This window comes from Pholcus phalangioides, unplaced genomic scaffold (genome assembly GCF_987345545.1).
Source record: "Pholcus phalangioides strain wild (caught in Gottingen) unplaced genomic scaffold, Ppha-v1.0 ptg000015l_1, whole genome shotgun sequence".
NCBI lineage: Eukaryota > Metazoa > Arthropoda > Arachnida > Araneae > Pholcidae > Pholcus > Pholcus phalangioides.
The window spans coordinates 84,598,596-84,606,457 of record NW_028301608.1 but is presented as its reverse complement, the minus strand read 5'-3'; the positions used below and the strand labels follow the sequence as shown (position 1 = coordinate 84,606,457).

Here is a 7,862-nt window from a genome sequence, read left to right as displayed (position 1 = left end):
TTAATTGAAAAATGCCTTAATTTTCAAACGCCTTAAAAATCAAACTGCCGCTCATTGGGAATCATTGACTTAAAAGCTTTGAATGATGGAATTAGAGTGATATGATCTTTAATATAAAACGTGTATTAAAAAAAGTACTTTGTTCAATAATTGGGATTAAAGATGCTGCAATAATAATTTTTAATGTGTCATTTTCATCTGTTAAAAAATGTTTTTGATGAAAATTTATTAGTTCGTTAATTTTATTTTCTCCTTTTATTTTTTTTTTTGTGAAATATGTGTAGTTCAATAATATTTTAAATTACGATGGTGTTTCGTAGAATTATTATACTTGTTATATGATCATAATAAAAATTTATTAAGAATTTGTATTAAATTTGGTCATTTTGCTATTGTTGAAATGCATGAAAGTATAGTGAAACCTTGATATAATAATACTCTGTGGATCAAGAAAAAATATTGTTGTAAAGAGACCATCATACATACAAGAGACAGCTTTTTTATCATCAGGCACCATCAAATTTATGCTGCTGTTGGCATCTCTCCTGAATTGCCATTGTTAGCGCCACATAAAATGTATTTGTGAATATTTATTCACACCAAAAAATTATAATTAGTCTGTGCATATAAACTTGAATTGTTGTTACTTGAGTTAGTTGTTTAACCCTGTATAGTAGTTTCCCCTCACAACACTCTTGTATACTACATAGAAAGTACCTTCACGTGAAGTTTGTAACACTTTTTGAGGGTAGATGGTGCAAAATACAAATATTATTAAACACCCTCAAAAGAAAGAATTTACAAATATATTGAAGGTGACTTGGAGCAAAGTATAAAAAATGTCGTAACAGTTTTGAAATATCCTAAAAAATATTTTGTTAGAGAGATTTATTCTAGTGAAGGATATCATTGTGTATCGAGAAGAGTTTAACATTAGAATAGAGGCAATTCCAAACAAGATTTTAAAAAATTTCATTAGGAATTTATCGTTATATCAAATATTGTTGTATGGAGGTTTCACTGTAGTTAATCAATAATAACATTACTACGTATTAGATTGAAGCTCATTTTAATCAATATTTATTTCCAAGAAACACTCTAGTAGATTTTTGGTTTATATAAAGTTTTTGTGCTCTTCATACGCTTTAAAACACACTTCTTACTTTCAATAATGTATCATTTACTGTGGAACATTTTCAGACTTGAATCAAATCAGAGATAGTCTCCAATGTCAGATTTGCTGTAAAGTCTTAAGCAGCAAGCAGAGAATGTTGAGTCACTTGCACACTCATTTTGATGTTAGGGCGCTGCATGTGTGCAGTATTTGCAAGAAGAGCTTCACGAGACCTGACAATTTGGTTAGACATTTTAAAATCATGCACATGGGTTATGAAGAATTGTAAAGGTGATTCTATTCAGAATGTTATGGGTTCATTTAATGTATATGCCTTCAATTTTGAACTTCATTGTGTTATTTTTTTTCTGAAGTCCTTTTTTTTAAGTAAATACAGTAGACTCAACTATATCCAGCCTCATGTGGCGGAAAGGCAGGCCAGGTAACAAAAAAAAGCCAGATAGGGTGGAGTTCTGTAAATGCTCACTTTCTACCCCACCCATTAAATTGAAAACATCATTTCTTATAACATAACCCACTCTTATTCATATTTTCTTTCTTCTCAGTACAGGCCAATACTTCATTAATATTTCTTAAGTACCGTATATTTTGAAAATTTATTGCAGAAAAAGAAAGTTCAAGAATAAAAATATTGTACATATTTTAAGATAAATTTCATAACGTCTAACTTAATTGGAAGAAACAAAATCATGCATACTGGTCAGTGAAAATGTATACACTTTTGAAATAAACAAAAATCAACTTAAAACATAAGCTTAATCCTTACACAAATTATTTCAACCTATTTTACCGTTCATTGATAAATGGTTATACAAGTGTGAAAAGATTATGTTGTAATTGATTAATGCATTGTTATTTTTAATGACTGGATAGTTGAGAGAGAGTCTACTGTATTACAATGAAAGTAAATGTTCTTGTGTAAAAGCTGAACCAAGCACAGTTGTTGCTTTAAAAAAATCATCTGCTAAATGTAGACAGATTTGCTCTTAAAAATGATTCTGTAAGAGAGATTCTATTTTGCTAAGACATTGTTATTGTGGGAAATGTACAAATATAAAAGATAAAGTCACAACAGGTAATTTTCTTTACAAAATGGCTGTGTTTTGTCTTACATGAAGAGAGCAAAATATTAAACTTTCTTTTAAAATTGTGCAATTTTTTGAAAAGAATAAAAACTTTTAAAACTTTTTTTAATTGCTTTCTTAGCTTTGAAATCATTTGTGTGTGTAGCAAACTGTAATTGTATGTGAGTTCAATACTTATAAGGAGTTATGAATATAAATGCCGTATTTATCTCCTATGTACTTAATTTTGCAGAAGATCCATTCATCACTCACAGAAGTTTTTTTGTTGTTTTTTTCACCAATACAATTGTGTTCTAGTAAACTACTTAATGATTTCACTCAATGCACAATCAGTATTATATGCGTATGTGAACTTTGGGAACTCATTTCATTCTTTTGTTCCTAATTATTGACAGTTTTTTGTTTGAATATTTAAAACAATTTTTCTTCCGCTTTAACTTTTTTTTATCTTGCAACATTTTTCTTTGAAAATATTTTCTGCAGTCAATCAAGTTTATTTGTTTTGGCCGCTAACCTTTAATAATATTGGTTGCAAAAAAAGGAAAGAAAGAAAAGATATAGTTTAACACAAAATAATATATAAAACACAAAGTGGAATAACTAGAGGGGGGGAAAACAAAGCGATATAAACATGAAAGGGGGAAATAAAAACAAAACATATGAGAAATCTATTACAGTTAGGGGTTATTCAGAAAGTTCTTAATTTCATTGCAGATACAATAAATTTATATGTATTAAATCCCGTAGTGCAGTCTTTGAAATGCAAGATATTTTTGAGGTTGAGGGAAGTAGAATCACCAAAGATAATACTTTGTATTGCAGTATATTTACCACAGGTATAATGATGTGTCTCCAGGATTCATACTCTCCAGAAGTGTAATGTATGCAAGTTTTCTCGGGTGAAATCTGGTGTCTCGCTTCCTTCAAAACTAGTACTTCGCTTTGGAATCTCAACTGAATAAGGACTTTTTTTATGCATAGATCAAGGTTAAAATTTTAGTATTCCTCCAAAGCTATATTTTGCTTTAGATTTTTATAGAGAGGGAAACGAACAGAATTAGTTATTTGAGATAAAACGTGCTGAACATCTTGATCCTTCAGATTTTATATTATAAATGGTAGGTGGGATTTGGCAATTATAGTTAGTTTCAAGTTTAAGAAAGGAGAAACCAGCATTGGTGAGAATATCCCAGAGAGAACAAACCCAATCATATTTATAATCTGAGTTATGCTGAAAAATTATTTTATGAGTTTTTCCAATATTTTAGTTTATGTGCAAAGATTTCAGTTGTGTGTGTGTGTGTTTTTTTCCCATGTTATTCTAATTTATTTTTCAGCTTTAACTTAACACACTAAGAAGTAATTATTTTGAAGCTCAATGCAAATATGTTTAAATTGATGTTTTAAATGTGCAGAAAATAAAATAGGTTGTGATTTATTAATGAAAAAAATTCATTTACTATTTCATGCATATGCTGTCTTATTTATCCATGATTTACTTAAAATTCATGTTTCTTTTTAAATCAAAATGTATGAAAATTTGTAACTATACATATTAGTAAGATATAAGATTACATAAATGTGCATATTTGCAAAAAAAATTTCACATTGCAGCCAATTTCATATTTTTCAAATTAGTTGAAATTCAATATATTTTTTAATCAATGTTAAATTTGTGATATGAAATACTTCATAAACTAACTTTTGTAGAAAATAATATTTAATTACTATGCAACTTTCAGACTTGGATCAAGTCAAAGATAGTCATCAATGTCAGATTTGCAGCAAAGTCTTATGCACCAGGCAGAGAATGTTGAGTCACATGAACACTCATTTTGATGTCAGAGCACTTAGTGTGTGTAATATATGCGGGAAGACCTTCACAAGACCAGACAGTTTGACCAGACATTTAAAAGTCACACACATGGAATTTTGATAACAAAAGACATTTTTTTATGCTGCATCTACTTTAATTGTGAAAGTTTTATGTATATCAAATTGTCATTTTCCGACTTGCCTATGTTCTTGGAGGACATATTCACCTGAAGAATTTCACCTAATTCAACATATTAGGTTAATAAATGCGGAAATGAAAAACCTACTTTATATGCTATATAAATATGGCAGACTTAGTACAGTGATATCTCAGCTAACGAGGATTTTTCATCCCGATATTTCTACCTCAGCTAACAAACATTTTAGTTGACATGTTTGCACATGCTCACATAACAGCCACATTCTGAGCTGAATTTGGACATGATTATCATCAGAATCATTTTTTTTCAAGACTGGTTAATTTATATCCACCTTGGAATCGCTTTCCAGGTATACCTATTTCTTTTCCATGGAAAAATGCATTTGAAAAAAAAAAGTTGAACGGTCTGGTCGTTTGAGATTATATTTTTATCTACAGGAATGAGACACAAAAATGAGCTGATGTATCACATAAGAGGGCATTTATAAATCCAACTAGGATTTATACATAGTGTAAAATTAAAATATCTGCAGTGTCTCTTATCTCCCTTTTTTTAAATTCTCCTTCATGCGATTGTGTATAGTTCATCTCAACCTTCTATCAGTTTTTGTCTTGTTTTTTTATAGTGCTTCTTAGTGTTTTATGAAAAGTATCTTCAAATTTTGGACCTTACCCGGAATGAATCAAACAATTTTCCTTAGAAACCTATGGCAAATAGTTTTGCTAACAAATGTGATTACAGAACAAATTATTTTCATTAGCCAAGGTATGACTGTACTTTCAAGAGCATGCTTTTATCAGTGGTTATATCATTATAATTATTTTGTTTGACAGATGGATATTATAAGTATTTATTACAAGATTTTTCTCATATTATCATTTATCTCATTATTTGTATTGCAAGTTTGCACAGTGAAACCTGTACGAAACGGAATATCAAGAGACTGAAATAATATTCCATTTTAGATAAATTTCTGTTTTATAAAAATGCAAATCAAAGTACTAGTCATTGAACAGACTATATTTTGATTCTGTTTAAGACAGGTTTCTCATACAGTGTCCGTATTAGACAGGTTTCACTGTATATATATAAGTGAGTCTGTACGTGCACTTTATCATAAAAGCTGTTCCTTTGCCAAGTGCCTTAATTTGATGCTGCAATAAATCCCTTCCGTGAAAGTTGTTTTTTATAAAAATGCAAAATATTTAAGCACGGTTGAAAATCATTTGAAATATTTCAACCTCTAAAACTTCTAGATGAGGATTTTTTTTCTTCCTCATTTTTATTAAAAACTATTTAACATAGCTGAGGTTCAAGTTAATTAAAATAAGGAAATTATTTCTTTGTTACAGTGCATGTTGCTTAATGTGATCATTTCAGTATTCTAGGTTTCTGAAAGCAATTACAATTGTTAATTATGTCTAAAAAAATCTTGGTTGTAAGCATGATGGCCATATGCTTCGTTTGGTCGGATGTGTGAAAACAGAACTCCTTTTCCTTTCCCTCATAACTGGTTTCAAAATACTGAACATGTTTTTTTTTCATATTGTTCTAAAACTGAATTTTTTTTTTCACCCTTTAAGCTAAAAACCCTTTGTTTTATTCAGAATTTGTGAGAAGTTATAATGAGATAGTCTAATATGAATCACAAATTATACTTTTTATAATGTATGACAAGTTCCATAGATCCCTTGTGGAAGTCTTCCAGCCAAGGAACTGTGAATATGGTCAGTTGAAAGAAACTCTTTCTTTTTAAACCATACACATGCCTTTACTATTGGAGAGCCATTGCAAAAGGAGCGCTACACATACATGGAATCATAGAGGATATTATGGCCTAATTAGCATATTGTGAACTGAGAGAAAGAGTATGTAAATTTTTGTCAACAAAAGAGCTTTCTGACCTCTAACATAGTCTTGCAGGTTGATAATGATAACTTATAAGAAAAAAATGAGTCTGGTTCAACCTCAGTTTCAAAATATAAAAGAAGAAAACTCTTTTGACAAAAAAAACTTGATAACAAACTGAAGTACTGATAAATTAATTTTTCCTTACGTTATGATATTGGTCTGTTCTGTACTTTGCGAAAGTAACAACAATATCCAAATGATAACATTATCTGTGATTCTAATCAGCACCGTTACTGTATATGGAATGCTTTGACTTTTCTGTGTAATAGTAACTTTATGAATAAAACTTAACTATATAGTAAAGTTAGCATATAGAAAAAAATTCATTAATAATTTTAAAGAGCTTAATCTTTTTCCTTCTTTGATACAATTTGTTTTTCTTTCTTTTTATCTATTTTTCTCCCCCATGTTTTATGTTTGAATGATTTTAAGTTATGTATGTATATTATGAAAGTATAAGAAGAGAAACATCAAAGGGGTTTTATGTGAAACTCGTATGAAGCAAATAAGAACTGTATTTTTCATATAATTTGTTAATTTTATGAGAGCTTGAAATAAAACAATTCTGAAAAAAAAAATTGATTTTTTTGCATGATTTTCTCATAGAATAATGCATTTTTTTAATGAAAAATATGGTATTGACAAATGCCTAACACGCACATGAAATTCTTTGAGATTGAAATGATTCTCAATTCTTTTTTTTAATAAAAATCAACAATCATTTTATACTTTTTCCTCTCTTTTTTTTCCTTAGTGAATCTGGACAATGTTAATTTTGGTTCCGGTGTGAATGCCTGCTTCCAGTGTCCAGTATGCTTCAAAGTTTTGTCAAGAAAGCAAAGATTACAGACCCACATGGACACTCACTCAGACATTCGTAAACTGCGTGTCTGCAGGATGTGTCAACGTACATTTACAACAACAGATGGTCTCCGTCAACATCTCAAATTTCAACATCCGAAACATGAATACACCAGTTCTTGAGAACTATGTTTCACATATTAGTTTGGAGTTGCTCTGTATCATCATTCATTTTGAAAATACAATCTGTATAAACATAAGGCTAATTTCTTCGCCTATCCACCATGGGACATAGGTGTTTAAAACACTATTTAGGAGACATGCAACACTTCTATGAATTTTTGTTTCAAAAATCTTAATCTTCAAGAAACTGACAATGAAAGTTATTTTGTTCTTAACATTCAAATATCAATTAAGTGATTTCAACTATTCAGAGAAAGAGTTCTGAGTAGCCATTCTTTTGCAAATATCTGATTATTTGATTCACAAAAATAAATATTAAGTGAACATTTAATTTTTTCCTGGAAAGGTGCAGTTCTTACATTTGGTGAACCAATTTTTTTCCAGTTTTTTAAATTGGGGCACTCACACCCACGAAATTAATATGGTGCAGTAGACTCTCTAAAGGTGTGGTCCATCCAATAATCCGGCAGGGTTTCTTTGAGCGTAGAAGAGGAAATCATGTCAGTGCAAGGAATTTTATATTATTTAAATGTGCTTTTTCAATTAGCTTTCAGTTATCCTACGATTTCAGTAATCTCACACACCCTTGTCTGACATGTGTTGGATTAGGTAGAGTCTACCGTAATTGCAAATATATTTACATCAAGCCAATTAATTCATTTTATGTTTTACAATTATTTGCTTTCTTCAAATTTTATTTCGATTTTATTCTTTTGAAAAATTAAATTGATTTTTTTCTTCTCTTCCTCTTAGTTCTGTATTTCATAAGAA

The 7,862-nt window shown here is 29.6% G+C and overlaps 1 long non-coding RNA gene across 1 annotated transcript; it reads left to right on the top strand.

Annotated features, from left to right (window-relative positions):
- The first annotated feature begins 457 nt into the window (after positions 1 to 457).
- LOC149076896 (uncharacterized) lies at positions 458 to 6,809 on the top strand. Its single transcript, XR_016194123.1, has 2 exons — positions 458 to 1,405; positions 3,963 to 6,809. It is a non-coding gene; the product is annotated as an uncharacterized LOC149076896 (long non-coding RNA).
- The last annotated feature ends 1,053 nt before the right edge of the window (positions 6,810 to 7,862 follow it).